The sequence below is a fragment of the Bos indicus genome, chromosome 23, assembly GCF_029378745.1.
Source record: "Bos indicus isolate NIAB-ARS_2022 breed Sahiwal x Tharparkar chromosome 23, NIAB-ARS_B.indTharparkar_mat_pri_1.0, whole genome shotgun sequence".
NCBI classification, from domain to species: Eukaryota; Metazoa; Chordata; class Mammalia; order Artiodactyla; family Bovidae; genus Bos; species Bos indicus.
The window spans coordinates 46,817,920-46,831,047 of record NC_091782.1 but is presented as its reverse complement, the minus strand read 5'-3'; the positions used below and the strand labels follow the sequence as shown (position 1 = coordinate 46,831,047).

At 44.1% G+C, this 13,128-nt stretch overlaps 1 protein-coding gene across 2 annotated transcripts in view; it reads left to right on the top strand.

Moving 5' to 3' along the window:
* TMEM170B (transmembrane protein 170B) overlaps positions 1–13,128 on the top strand; it is a 211,123-nt gene that overhangs the window by 42,755 nt on the left and 155,240 nt on the right. The gene's annotated exons all lie outside the window — the stretch shown is intronic.

Sequence of the window (13,128 nt, the reverse complement as noted above, 5' to 3'; positions counted from 1 at the left end):
TGCTCCAGGGGATCTTCCCAACGCAGGGATCGAACCGAGGTCTCCTGCATTGCAATCGGATTCTTTACCAACTGAGCTACCAGGGAAGCTCTGTAATGAGGTAAGACAAAGACCAGATGGCAATACGGGGATTTGAAAAATCATCCTCAAGATTTGTATTGCCAAATCTAAGCATATTTTGAATTTTTGTTGGGGATTCCTAAGGCATGGTACTAGTTACCCAGTTAGGGTCCACTAATCTCCAGCCTAAAAAGAGATTGGGGCCAACAAAGCCAGTGACTGTAATTGTTAACAAACCCTGCTGGTATGAAAACTTGATTAACTTTAAAAATTGTGCAAAGAAAGTATAAGTAGACTTTTTTTTTCCCCCACATATACTGACTTATTTCATGTATCACTTCATTAAAATGTATTTTCTTTTTTCTAGGTAACTTCTTCATTCAACCATAAGATTTATAAAATTATTAAATATATTTTCCTTCCTGACCATGAGTCTTAAAAGGTCCTTAAGATAAAAATCTTGAGATTAAAATTTTCCTTTTTGATTTTATTCTTTTGGGCTCTTGAAGTAATATTTTTATAGTATTTTTGTAAAAGGAAATCTGTCTTTGGGTACCTTGATAATTCACTGAGCATCAAAAGAAAGCATTGGATTTCATATCTGTTGCCACCCATTTAGAATAAGACCAGAGGGGAAAGTAATCTAGAAGAAAGATCCTCAGTTCTTAGACAGAACTTGTTTTCTTTCTTCCTTTTATAAAAAGTTTATATTTTTGGCTGTGCCGGGTCTTTGGTGCTGCACGCAGGCTTTGTTTTCTCTAGTTGTGATGAGTCGGGGCCACTCTTCATTGCGGCCCGCGGGCCTCTCACTGCGGCGGCTTCTCTTGTGCAGACGCAGCGCAAGCAGCAGTGGCGTCAGGCCTGCTCAGTGGTCGTGGCACACGGGCTCAGTTGCCCTGTGGCTTGTGGCACCTTCCCAGACCAGGGGCCAACACGTGTTCCCCTCATTGGCAGGCAGGATCTTAGCCACTGGACCACCAGGGAAGTCCTGAGCTTGTTTTCCGATGGAGAATGAGTTATTGGGGAGGAGGAATATCTCAGACTTATCAAGTGGACACTTAGACGTTTTAAAGTTGTGTATATGCTCAGTCACTCAGTTGTGCCCTACTCTCTGCAACCCCATGGACTGTAGCCCGCCAGTCTCCTCTGTCCATGGGTTTTTCAAGGCAAAAATAACTGGAGTGGGTTGCCATTTCTTCCTCCAGGGGATTGTCCCGACCAGGGACTGAACCTGCACTTCTTGCGTCTCCTGCATTGGCAGACAGATTCCTTACCACTAGAGCCACCTTTGAAGTTGAACATTTGTTAATTCATAAAATAGTACCTAAAGTTTTAGGGTATAAAGAAAAAGGTAAACAGGACCTGTGGCAGATTTGAGGAGTAGAACTGGGGTTTATATCCAGCTTCTATCAGAATCTTAACAGAATAATCTGTCCCATTTTACTATTCTTGTTTGTCTACTTTTAATTTTCTGTATTCTTTGTTCTTGGGGCTTCCCTGATGGCTCAAGTGGTAAAGAATCCACCTGTCAATGCAGGAGGTGCTGGCTTGATCCCTGGGTCCAGAAGATGCCCTGGAGAGGGAAATGGCAACCCACTCCAGTATTCTTGCCTGAAGAATCCTATGGACAGAGGAGCCTGGCGGGATACAGACCATGAGGCTGCAAAAGAGTCGGACACGACTTAGTAACTAAACAACAATTCATTGTTATCATTTTTCTTTTGGCCAATTTTATGAATATTCTTCAGGCTCAGAGTTCTAGGGATTGAATTGTAAAATGGAAATACATTAGTTGGTTTTCCTGCAAAGAGAGAGTTTTATCACTAGATGGTGTAAGAGTTCTATTTCATTTTATCCTGGCTTTTGGCCATTCTTATCTGTGAACCAACCCTAATTAAATCAGCCTATACTTCTGGACTCATCTCCATAACATATATTAATGTATATTTTTCTGATAAAGATACATGTGAGGAAGTGAAATACAAGAAAAACCAAGAGTTTCCAGGTTGTCACTAATTTTCCAAAGAAGGTTAAGATACAGTGTTCAAGGGTCACTTACAAATTGGAAAACCACATTAACTTTATGATTTTGGCAGGTCATTAATCTGGACCTTGATTTTTCTATTTTTCATAAATTCATGCTCCAGCTCATTGCATAATGGTCTTTAAAAGTCTATACTTTGGTGATTTTTAATTGCAGAGTTGGTCAACCTGTTGGGATAAGAGGAATATACCTGTGTATCACAACCAGTCTTATACTGTGAAACTTGATTTTGAATTCCTGTTCTGCCATTTAGGATTTTAACTTGGCCAGGTTGATTCACTTCTGTGATCTTCAGTTACCTCACCAGTGAATGAGGTAATATCTCCTGTTGCAGGGGGCGCTCAGCAAACACCCTGTCCCATGGGCTCCCTCCTCTCATGCATCCTGTGCAGGAGGAAGGTTGATGTCCTCCTAGACTTTGCCGTGAGTTTTAATAGTAAGTCCAGGTACCTCTATTTCAGAGTCGTTTCCATACCATGCACGTTGGGATTTTAGAGAGGACTTGTCTCAGGTTTAAACCGTCCCACTGAACCGTGTGCTGCTTTGGCAGCAAAGTTTGCCGAGAGAATTTTTCAGAAACAGACCTCAGTGGGAAACAGCCTGCTTAGAAAGCAGTGGATAAACTTGCTCAGCTAGCAAATTCCTTGCGTTCTCAAAACCAAATATGTACAAGATAAGGAAGCCAAAGCTGTCAGCATAAAACCCCGAAAGATGCTCTTGACTTGCCTGTCGGCTGCCTGCAGTCATCAACCACCATGATCCTGCTGTAAGCGGGCTTCTTGGCTTTGCTTGTTGTTTTGCAGAGATGGTGTTGGTCTCTTCAGCTCCAGAGAGTCCGACCTGAAAAGCACAAGTCTCAGTACGCAGCGTGGTCTTAGTGGCCTCGGAGATACACGTGCACTCCAGGTCATTAAGGAAATCAGGACGGCACTTAACAGACCAGAGAAAGGACCAAACAGATTTTCATAAAATGGCAGAGCTCCTGTCCCGTTTGCTTTTTTTTGGTGGGAATTAGTATCAATGGGTAGGACTCTAGGATGTCTTACAAGAAGACACTTGTATTGTCTTTGTTGTTGTTGTTTTAAGATTAAAAAAAAAAATGAGCCATTTTTAAAGTCTTTATTGACTTTGTTACAATATTGCTTCTGTTTTATGTCTTTGCTTTGGTTTTTTGGCCTCGAGGCACGTGGGATCTTAGCTCCTCCACCAGGGATCAAACCCGTATCGCCCTGCATTGGAAGGCAAAGTCTTAACCGCTGGACTGCCAGGGAAGTCCCACATGTGTTGTCTTTGACGTGGAAAATAAGGGAAGATAGAGAGATGGGTCAGAGACATTGTAGGGCTGAGAAAACACCAATTTTGGGAGACTTCAGACTGTTGAAGGCCCTGTGTGTGTTGACAAGAGTGGGAGGGTATCAGACCTGGGACTTCTCCCTCGTTCTGACTTCTTGTGCCCAGGAAGCCTCATGTTAGACTTAGTCTATGACCACATCTTCTGCAGTAAACATGAAAATCAGTTAGCTTCTCTTGTCTTTCCTTAAATGCAGGTTGAAACTTTCAATGGGACACCATCAGTTTAGGTCTGTTATTCTTGGACATTTTGAAACCTGGACCAGTTTGACACCTTGAACTTGACATTTGCCATACCTGCTACAGCTTTAAGCTTTAGTGCATCTGTAGGTGTATTTGGAGCTTGCCTAAACTAGAGACTTTTTGCCAGGTGAGTGAGAAGAGATGAGCATTTCAAATCGAAAGTACAACTGCTGTTGTACTTTTAAACAAGTATTTGGAGGAGCTGTACAGGCCCATTTTATTGATAAGGTACTCCTATGTTGGCATTCAGCTTCCAAATAATTTTCACATCTCTCATTTTACTCTCACAATTTGTTTTATTTGGGGGAAAGGGAAAAGTGCTTTAAAAAAACATCAAAGCCATTTACCTGATTAAGCACAGGTCTCTCTTGAGACCTGGGCAGCTATTTGGACAAATGCCAATACAAGAGCAGACTTAAAGTAGCGATAGCAACTCGGGAGCCTGAAGGGATCCCGGTGGAAACTGACCACTTTCTGGGTAACCCAGGACTGGCTCACTCTCCTGCCACAAAGCTTTGGCTTCAGACTTTTTTGAGAAAGGATGCAGAAAGACCTCAGTGTGTTCACACAAGTTCTTCCTGGGGCATTACCCTGTTTTCTTCTATCAGAAGTATCCTACTTATATCAGACATCTTCAGTTGTCAGCGTATACACCACAATGTAGACAGACGCTCGTTATCAGCAGAGGTGCCCCCACGTTTCATTGTTTCCCAAGTTTTCATTTAACTAAGCAGATTATCCCTTTCCTTGTTCGAACTTCTTGATCTTCAGAGACCCTGTGTCACCTCAACTGATTTATGCCCACCGCCAGTGATCTGGACAGGGAAAGTTGCCACGTCGAGGCAAAACCTGTACGTCTTCCTGAATATTCTGAAACCAAAACGGACCAAAAGAAGAAAGTGTAGTTTCGGTATCACGGGAACGGGAGGCAGGGTCTGATGTCTGCAGGTAGGGGCCGGCAGGGTGTCAGCAGCAGGTTCGTTGGCTGAGATGGAAAAAATGAACAGTGTGCCGATTAACCTCAGAATCAGGATCAAGTGAAAAAATGCATCCACCCGAGACCGCGGAGATCTGTTTGTGGTATTTGAAAACGCACTGGGAAACCGTGAAAAGCTTGAACGGAAACTTAGATGACAACAGTGCCCATAAATAAAGACCAGCTCAACATTATGGAAGGACAAGAGGCAGAGAGAAGAAACCGACAAGCAACCCTGAAAGAATTTGTTGTTGATGAGCCTTAGGGTTTTGCTGTTGTTAGTTGCTCAGTTGTGTCTGACTCTTTGGGACCCCATGGACTGTAGCCCAACAGACTCCTCTGTCCATGGGATCTCCCAGGCAAGAATACTGGAGTGGGTTGCCATTTCCTTCTCCAGGGGATCTTCCCGACCCAGGGATCGAACCCGCGTATCCTGCCTTACAGGCAGATTACTTGCCACTGAGCCGCCAGGGAAGCCCCACTTTGCAAATATCTCTATATTTTAAAGCGTTTCTTTCTCCAAGATAAACCTTGCTTCACTCACCATCTCCAGAAGGGGGCAGACATGGTCAAGAGTCAGAGGGTTTCTTTCCACTCAGAGTAGATGGAGAATTAAGATGGATCAAGTGGATAAGATTTTTTCCGAAAGGTCCCCAAAGTTAACAAAATAAGCCCTTCAAGATTCAGTCACTAGAGCTGGGCTTTTTCCATAAACTGAAATGAGGACAATCTAGCTAAAGATAAATTTGTTTCTCTTAAATATGCCTACAGTGTCTTTAATATTGGAACATATCAAATATCAACCTGAGAAATATATCAAATCATTTGGTGAGGTTCCAGTTTTATGATGTACACCTTGAAAAATTTGATGGTTATCTTGGCTGTTATTAATCCAGTCTGGGCTCATCCTTTTGTCCAAAGCTGATAAATAAATATGCTGGCTTTTTATACGCTGATAAATTTGGTAAAATAAGGCCCACTCTCTTTACAACTTCCCCAGCTTCTCTCTTTTTTAAGCCACAATGATACATGGGTCAGACTAGATGTAAACAGCCTGTGTTAAGTATGTGCTGAAGAGCCCTCACCCAGAGGGGCTTTTGAGGAAAAGAATCAGTTGGACAAGCAAGTCTGATCAGACTTACCTCCTATGCCTCTGTCTTAGAGATTCACAATTCACACAGACATATTTAAAGACTGAAACATTTTGAGTCAGGAAACCCTATTTGTCTTTGTTTCATTGCCATGAATTCTCTGAAAAACGTCTATTGCAGTAAGAGAAACCTCGCTTGCTGATTCTGTGGACTTCTAGAAAGCATTCCCAAGCATTTTTAAAGTTCTACCTGGTGTCCCCAGGCAGATCTCTGGCTCAGTCACACTCAGTCTGAAGCAGGGTTTTCATAACTGAGTTTTAATCTCCAGTGTTATTCCTCTCACCTCCAGTGTCTGTTGATGTTAGGTCCCCATCCTTCGCTCGGCCCTGGGACTCTGGAACCTTCTCAGCCCTGTGTTTTCATATGTGGCAGGTCTCTGCCAGGCTCCTCCTCACTTACACGTCCTTTAGGCGTTTCCTGGGCCCAAGTTTCCTGGATAATGTTTGCTGCGTATACTGCTATTGCTGCTGCTAAGTCACTTCAGTTGTGTCCGACTCTGTGTCACCCTGTAGACGGCAGCCCACCAGGCTCCCCCGTCCCTGGGATTCTCCAGGCAAGAACACTGGAGTGGGTTGCCATTTCCTTCTCCAACGCATGAACGTGAAAAGTCAAAGTGAAGTTGCTCAGTCGTCTCCGACTCTTAGCGACCCCATGGACTGCAGCGCACCAGGCTCCTCCATCCATGGGATTGTCCAGGCAAGAGTACTGGAGTGGGGTGCCATTGCCTTCTCCTTGCTACATACGGCCCTGGCTTAATGTTGGTCATACTAAGTGGGACTCTCATAGGAAATCCAAGGTTGCATCTGAAAAGTGTCCAGTGAGGGGTGCAGGCTAACTGTCTCAGCATTTCCCCCAAGGAAGAGACCCTGGGGGCTGGGAAAGTCAGGGCAGCTTCACAGAATACATGGCGATAGGTTGGACCCTGAAGGCTGTTTCTAAAGACAGAAGAGGTGCCCGCAGTGAAGAGGAAAATGGCGGACAGGGCCAGTTCAGGCGGGACAACGAGGGAAAGCCAGGCGGGGACTGGGACGTGTGAGGTGAGTCACGGACAGGTGAGGCTCGAGGGGGAGACCGCGGAAGGCAACACGAAAAGGGAACCACATGCCAGGCATCAGCGCTCCGAGCAGGCACGTGAACTTGAATTTTCTCCCACAGGCAGAGGAAAACCACTGAAGCTGTGTCAGAAGGAAACGTGCTCTCCTCGCGAAACGAGCCTCGGAAGGCGAGTGGGGAGCCCCGTCGGCGCTTTTAAATCGTCCGTGTGTCCGCTTCCTCGGTGTTCGTGGGAAAGAACAGGGGCTTCTGAGTCGGAATCCTTGACCGGTTCCCACCTATTATGGCCATATATAAGCTTGAGAAAGTTTCTTAATCTCTCAGAGCCTCAGTTTCCTCGTGTATGAAATGATTTAAGAAGCGGCCTCAGGGTGTTGTGAGACTTCAGCAGTGTGTACTACATACTGCGGACTGAGTCACTTCAGTCGTGTCCGACGCTTTGTGACCCCATGGACTGTAGCCCGCCAGGCTCCTCTGTCCATGGCATTCTCCAGGCAGGAATACTGGAGTGGGCTGCCGTGCCCACCTCCAGGGGATCTTCCTGACCCAGGGATTGAACCCATGTCTCTTACATCTCCTGCATTGGCAGGTGAGTTCTTTACCACTAGCCCCACCTGGGATAGTGCTGTTGGAATAAATCCCGGCTTGCAGACATGCTTCATAAAGTCGTGCACATGGAGATCATTCTGACCTGCATTTTCCAGCAACACGACAGGCGTGCTCCCCGGTCAGCTGCTTGTGTCTCAGAGGATGCGAGTCCGCACTGCCCTAACTGCCCGTGACAGAGAGAACCTTGCTGCTACCGGTATTTTTCTTTCCTAACCTGAGTTGTTGTGTTATTTTGGTTGCTGTTGAAGCCCTTATCTCTCGTTCTCCCCATTAGCACTCGCGTCTGCTGTCAACAGACAGAAGTAGCCACCTGGACTGGCTCTGGGAGCGAGACTTCTTGAAACCCAATCTGCCCAGCTGCCTGCCAAGCAAAGAAGACGGTCAGAGGGAGGTGAAACCCGTTGACCCCAACCCGGCAGGTTTGCCTAGAGCTGGAAAACTCAAATTCCCTTCGTGGCCTCTCCCTTTCTTCTTTTAAAGCTGGTTAATGGAGGGAAGGAACGCCTGACGGGAGTTCTCTGTAACATCTCTTATCAGGACACGACCTGGATTCAAGGCACTGCAAATTAGTTCAAGCCAACTCGTATGCGTGAGGGTTTATTTTATACCATAAGGTACTTAGTGAATAGTTATTACATGCCAGAGATGTATTTAGTCCTTTGATGTATTATTTCGCTCCTTACCCTATCTCTGCACATTGGGATTTTATCAAGTTAATTTAAACTTCTTCCCATCAACCCAGGCTCTCTCCTTCTGGACTGAAGGCCTTACTTTCTACTCACATGGTAGCTCTTTACTCGCGTGTCCATTTGGTTCCTTGTCTCTGACCCCGCACCTCCCAGTTCGGCCTCCCCCCAGGCACAACACCCACCAGCTCAACCTGCTCCAGGCGAGGGGTATTTGGACTTGGCTCTCTGGACAAGAGTTGAGTAGGCTCCAGGCCTCGGGGAAATAGCCAGAGGAGAAGGAGGGCAAGCTGGGGGAGGAAGGGCGGGAAAGAGAGAGCTTGATGGATTCCTGGGGGAGCCTTGACCTGGTAAGACATCCCTGCAACGACATAGAAGAAAGGGAGGTAAGATTGTGGGTCTGAGGGTAAGTAGGTGGTATTGATGGAATTCCATGTTACGTTATTATGAAATGATTAGACACACACACACATTTCCAGTGGAAAACACCCCTCTCCCCTTCAGAAGGAGGAGCACTGGAACAGGGCAGTCTTTGGGTTAGTGGCTCTTGCTGTCGGCTTCTTCTGTGGCGCTTAACTGTGCGTTTCCTCATCTTATAGGGACAGGGGTAATGTTCATAAAGAATACTCCTCGTCCACGTTTGCGTTTTTGTATGCCTCAGAAGCCCAAATCTTGCTAAAACGTTAAAGCTTATATTTTACCATTTAAAATTTCCTACCATTAATTGCATTTGTAATAATATATCACATCTTTCAAATCAACCTGATGCCAGCAGGATTGTCAGAAGGTCTTCCTGGATTTATAAAGAGGTATTCAGATGCTTTCAGTGCTAGGTGATAAACAAGCTGAAAATAGATAGATATCAGTAAATATTTTATGGAGCTAATACTTTGTTTTTAAAGTAAAATGTTTGTCACGAATGATACCTGCAGTGAGTAAAATATTTTCCTTTGTTTTATTAAAACATCGAATAGCTGCACTAAGACTTTTGGAATGCCTTCTAGCCATAATTTATGAACTGCAGATTAGATCACGGTGTCACATCAGTGTTGCATTTCTTGAATGTGAGAACCAAACTGTGTTCATGTGAGAAGATATCTTTGTTCTCAGGCAAACACTGGTATGTTCAGGGGTAAAGAGGAACAATGTTTGTAAGTGCTCATATTAATATTAATGTCGGGCTTCCCTGGTGGCTCAGACAGTAAAGAATCCACCTGCAACGAGGAAGACCTGGGTTCGATCCCTGGGTTGAGAAGATGCCCTGAAGGAGGGCATGGCAACAGGCTCCTGAAGAATTTCTTCAGTAATTCTTGCCTGAAGAGTCCCAAGGACAAAGGAGCCTGGTGGGCTATAGCCCATGGGGTCGCAAAGAGTTGGTCATGACTGAGCAACTAAGCACAGCAATACCAACATTATGAATTACATTAATATTTATACATTATATTAATAATTATATGTAAAGGGAGAGTGAATGATAAAGCACATGTGGATCAATGTTAAAATCTGGTTTATCTGGATAAACACAGTATGAGGGTTCTTTGTATTATTTTAAAAACTATTCTGTAACTTTGAAATTATTTCAAATAAAAAGTTGAAAACATATATATATGGTCATGTATTAGATACAGTTGTCCCTTGGACCCTTGGGGTCTGGCTCCAGAACTCCCACAGATACCAAAATCTGAGAAAGAAGGCCCTCACGTAAAACGGCATGTTTGTGCTCAGTCGTTCGGCTGTGTCAGACTCTGCGACCCCATGAACTGTAGCCCTCCAGGCTCCTCTGTCCATGGGATTTTCCAGGCAAGAATACTGGGGTGGGCTGCCATTTCCTTCTCCAGGGGATCTTCCCGAACCAGGGATTGAACTCGGGTCTCCTGCATTGTCAGGGGTGTTCTTTACCACAGAGCTTCCAAGGAAGCCCGTAAAACAGCACAGTGTTTGCATGTAACCTATGCACATCCTTCTGTATATTTTAAATCATCTCCAGATTTCTTACAACACCTCATACAATGAAAATGCTATGTAAGTAGTTGTATATAGTTGTCCATGTGCAGCAAATTCAAGTTTTGCTTTCTGGAACTTTCTGGAATTTGTTTGATCCACTGTTGGTTGGATCCCAGGATGCAGAGCCTGAGGACATAGAGGGCCAACTGTATGTATCTGGATGTATAATCTGTTCATGTTTTGAATTTAACCTTTAGACTGAGAAGGCTCCAGCTGATATTATCATGAAACAAGCTGAGTCAGCTGATTCGGGTATAGGGTGTATTTGCCATCTTCACGCTGCGCTGGGAGGCTGCCTCCCCACCAGGCGTGCCCGTAAGTGCAGGAACCCTGAGAGTTCCCTGAGTTTCCTGTTGTGCGCTGACATTTGCTTTCCCTGGCTCACTGTGTTCCCTCATTATCACAGAAAGAGAAGTAGCAGGAGCTCTTTCCCAGCAGCCGTAAAACGCCAGCTAAGTGGCTTATTTGCAAATTGCCAAATACAACCACGATGTTATTTCTACACAAAAATCCCTGTGTAAACAAGTCTCCAGGACCTCAGGATTCAAATGACATGAACCTATGAAAAAATCCTGGGATTGACAGATAAAAGTACTGTACATAAAATAGATTTACTGTTTAGCATAGGGCACTGTGTTGAACATCTTGTAATAATGTATAAGATTACATTATTATACATTATTATCACACAATTACAGGAATATTATCTGAAAAAAACAGCTGAATCACTATGTTATACATCTGAAACTAACACAATATTATAAATCAACTACGCTGCAATTTTTTAAAAAGTTCTTGGCATCCAGATGACCAAAAGCATGTGAAAAGATGCTCAACATAATTAATCATTCAATTCAGTTCGGTTCAGTTGCTCAGTTGTGTCCGACTCTTTGCGACCCTGTGAATCTCAGCACGCCAGGCCTCCCTGTCCATCACCAACTCCCGGAGTTCACTAGAGAAATGCGAATCAAAAGTGCAGAGAAGCGTCACTTCATACCGCTCAGAATGGCCGTCATCAAAATGTCTACAAACAGTAAATGCTGGAGAAGGTGTGGAGAAAAGAGAGCCGTTCTACACTTTGGGTGGGAATGTAAATTGGTACGGCCACTGTGAAGGATGGCATGGAGGTTCCTTAAAAAGCCAAACATAGAACTGCCATATGACCCCGTGGTCCTACTCCTGGGCCGATATCTGGAAAAAGCCATAATCTGAAAAGATACATGCACCCCCGTGCTCATTGCAGCACGATTTACAACAGCCAAGACATGGAAACAGCCCAAACGTCCATCAGCAGAGGAATGGGTAAAGAAGGTGTGGTACATATATATACAGTGGAATATTAGCTGTAAAAAAGAATGAAATAATGCCATTTTAAGCAACATGGATACACCATGGATAGAGACTATCATACTAAGAGAAGTAAGTCAGAGAAAGACAAATACCATATGATAGTTTTGATATGTAGAACCTAAAATAAAAAAACCCAAAAAACTATAACCTTAATACAAAGCAGAAATAGAGTCACAGATGGAGAAAACAAACTTATAGTTACCAAGGAGGAGGAAAGGGGAGGAGAATGATAAATTGAGAGACTGGGATTGATGCATACATACTACCATATACAAAGGCCATAACTAACACGGACCTGCTATATACCACAGGGAACTCTTCAGTGCTCTATAATGGCCTAATAGGAAATGAATCTGAAAAGGCAGGGGATGTACGTGTATGTATAACTGATTCACTTGGCTGTACAGCAGAAACTAACGCAGCATTGGTAAATCAATTATACTGCAATAACATTTTTTTTAAGTTAAACCAAAACAAATAGAATAAAGAACTCCAAAAAAAGGTGCTTGGACAAGTTAACAGCTAGTTCTAAGTCGGAGTGCTCTGTTCTGCTAGCTCTGCTGGGCGCTGAGAGTTAAGGCGTGGAGGTTCCTGTGCTGATTCTGTTCCTGGAAAGGGCTGGAACTTCCAGCAAACACCTTCCCCTCTATCTCAGCCTCTGTGGCCTTTTTTCTTTTTGCTTGTAAAGCATTGGTATGTCTGGGATGAACTTCACCCAATTCTAAAAGCCCTGAGGAGAGTATCATGGTTAGAGAAAGCTCCTAATGGGAGGACATGATATGGAGAGAAATAGTCAAAAAATCAACAGAACTCATCTTTTACTTTCACCCTCCCCTGGGCATCTCTGCTTTCTACTCTTTGCTCCTCATCTCCTAAGTTTCTGAGTCTTCTAAGAATTTCCCATGAGGCCTGCTTCGGGACTGAAAGATACTCTCAAAGCATCAAGAAAGTTGAAACAAAAAAAGGCAGACTACTTTTCATGTTTAAACTGAAAATGTTTTAATGAAGAAAAAAAAAAAAACACAAAAAACCCACCAAAAGCAAAAACCCTCCTTGCTTAGGAAGTAGTAGCAGATTGAAAGTGTAACCAGATATGAGGAGAGGCTGACATCTCGAGTGCAAGGGTTGGGCTTCCCAGCTGGCCATGGCCGCAGGTTGCCTGGTGAGAGCATCCCAGCCAGGTCTCCCTACCTGCAACCCCTTGTCAATGCCCTCGGTTTGTGAAAGAATGTGTGAATGACAAATTATTCATAATGCTTGGCAAAGACCCTTCGGCTGACTCTGTTCATAGGGAAGCATTGCTATAGAGGTTGTGTGTGTGTGTGTGTGCACGTGTGCGTGCTTAGTTGTTCAGTCATGTCTGACCCTTTGGGACCCCAGCAGGGAGGACCACAGTGGGGACTCAAGTCCATCGTCAGCACTTTTCCAACAGCATCTGCTCACTTTGTGTCCCTGTGTCATATTTTGCTAATTCTCACACTATTCCAAACTTTTTCATCATCATTACATTCGTCATAGTGATCTGTGATCAGTGATCTTTGTTGTTCTTACTGCGATTCACTGAAGGATAAGATGATGGTTAATAGTTTTTGTCAAGAAAGT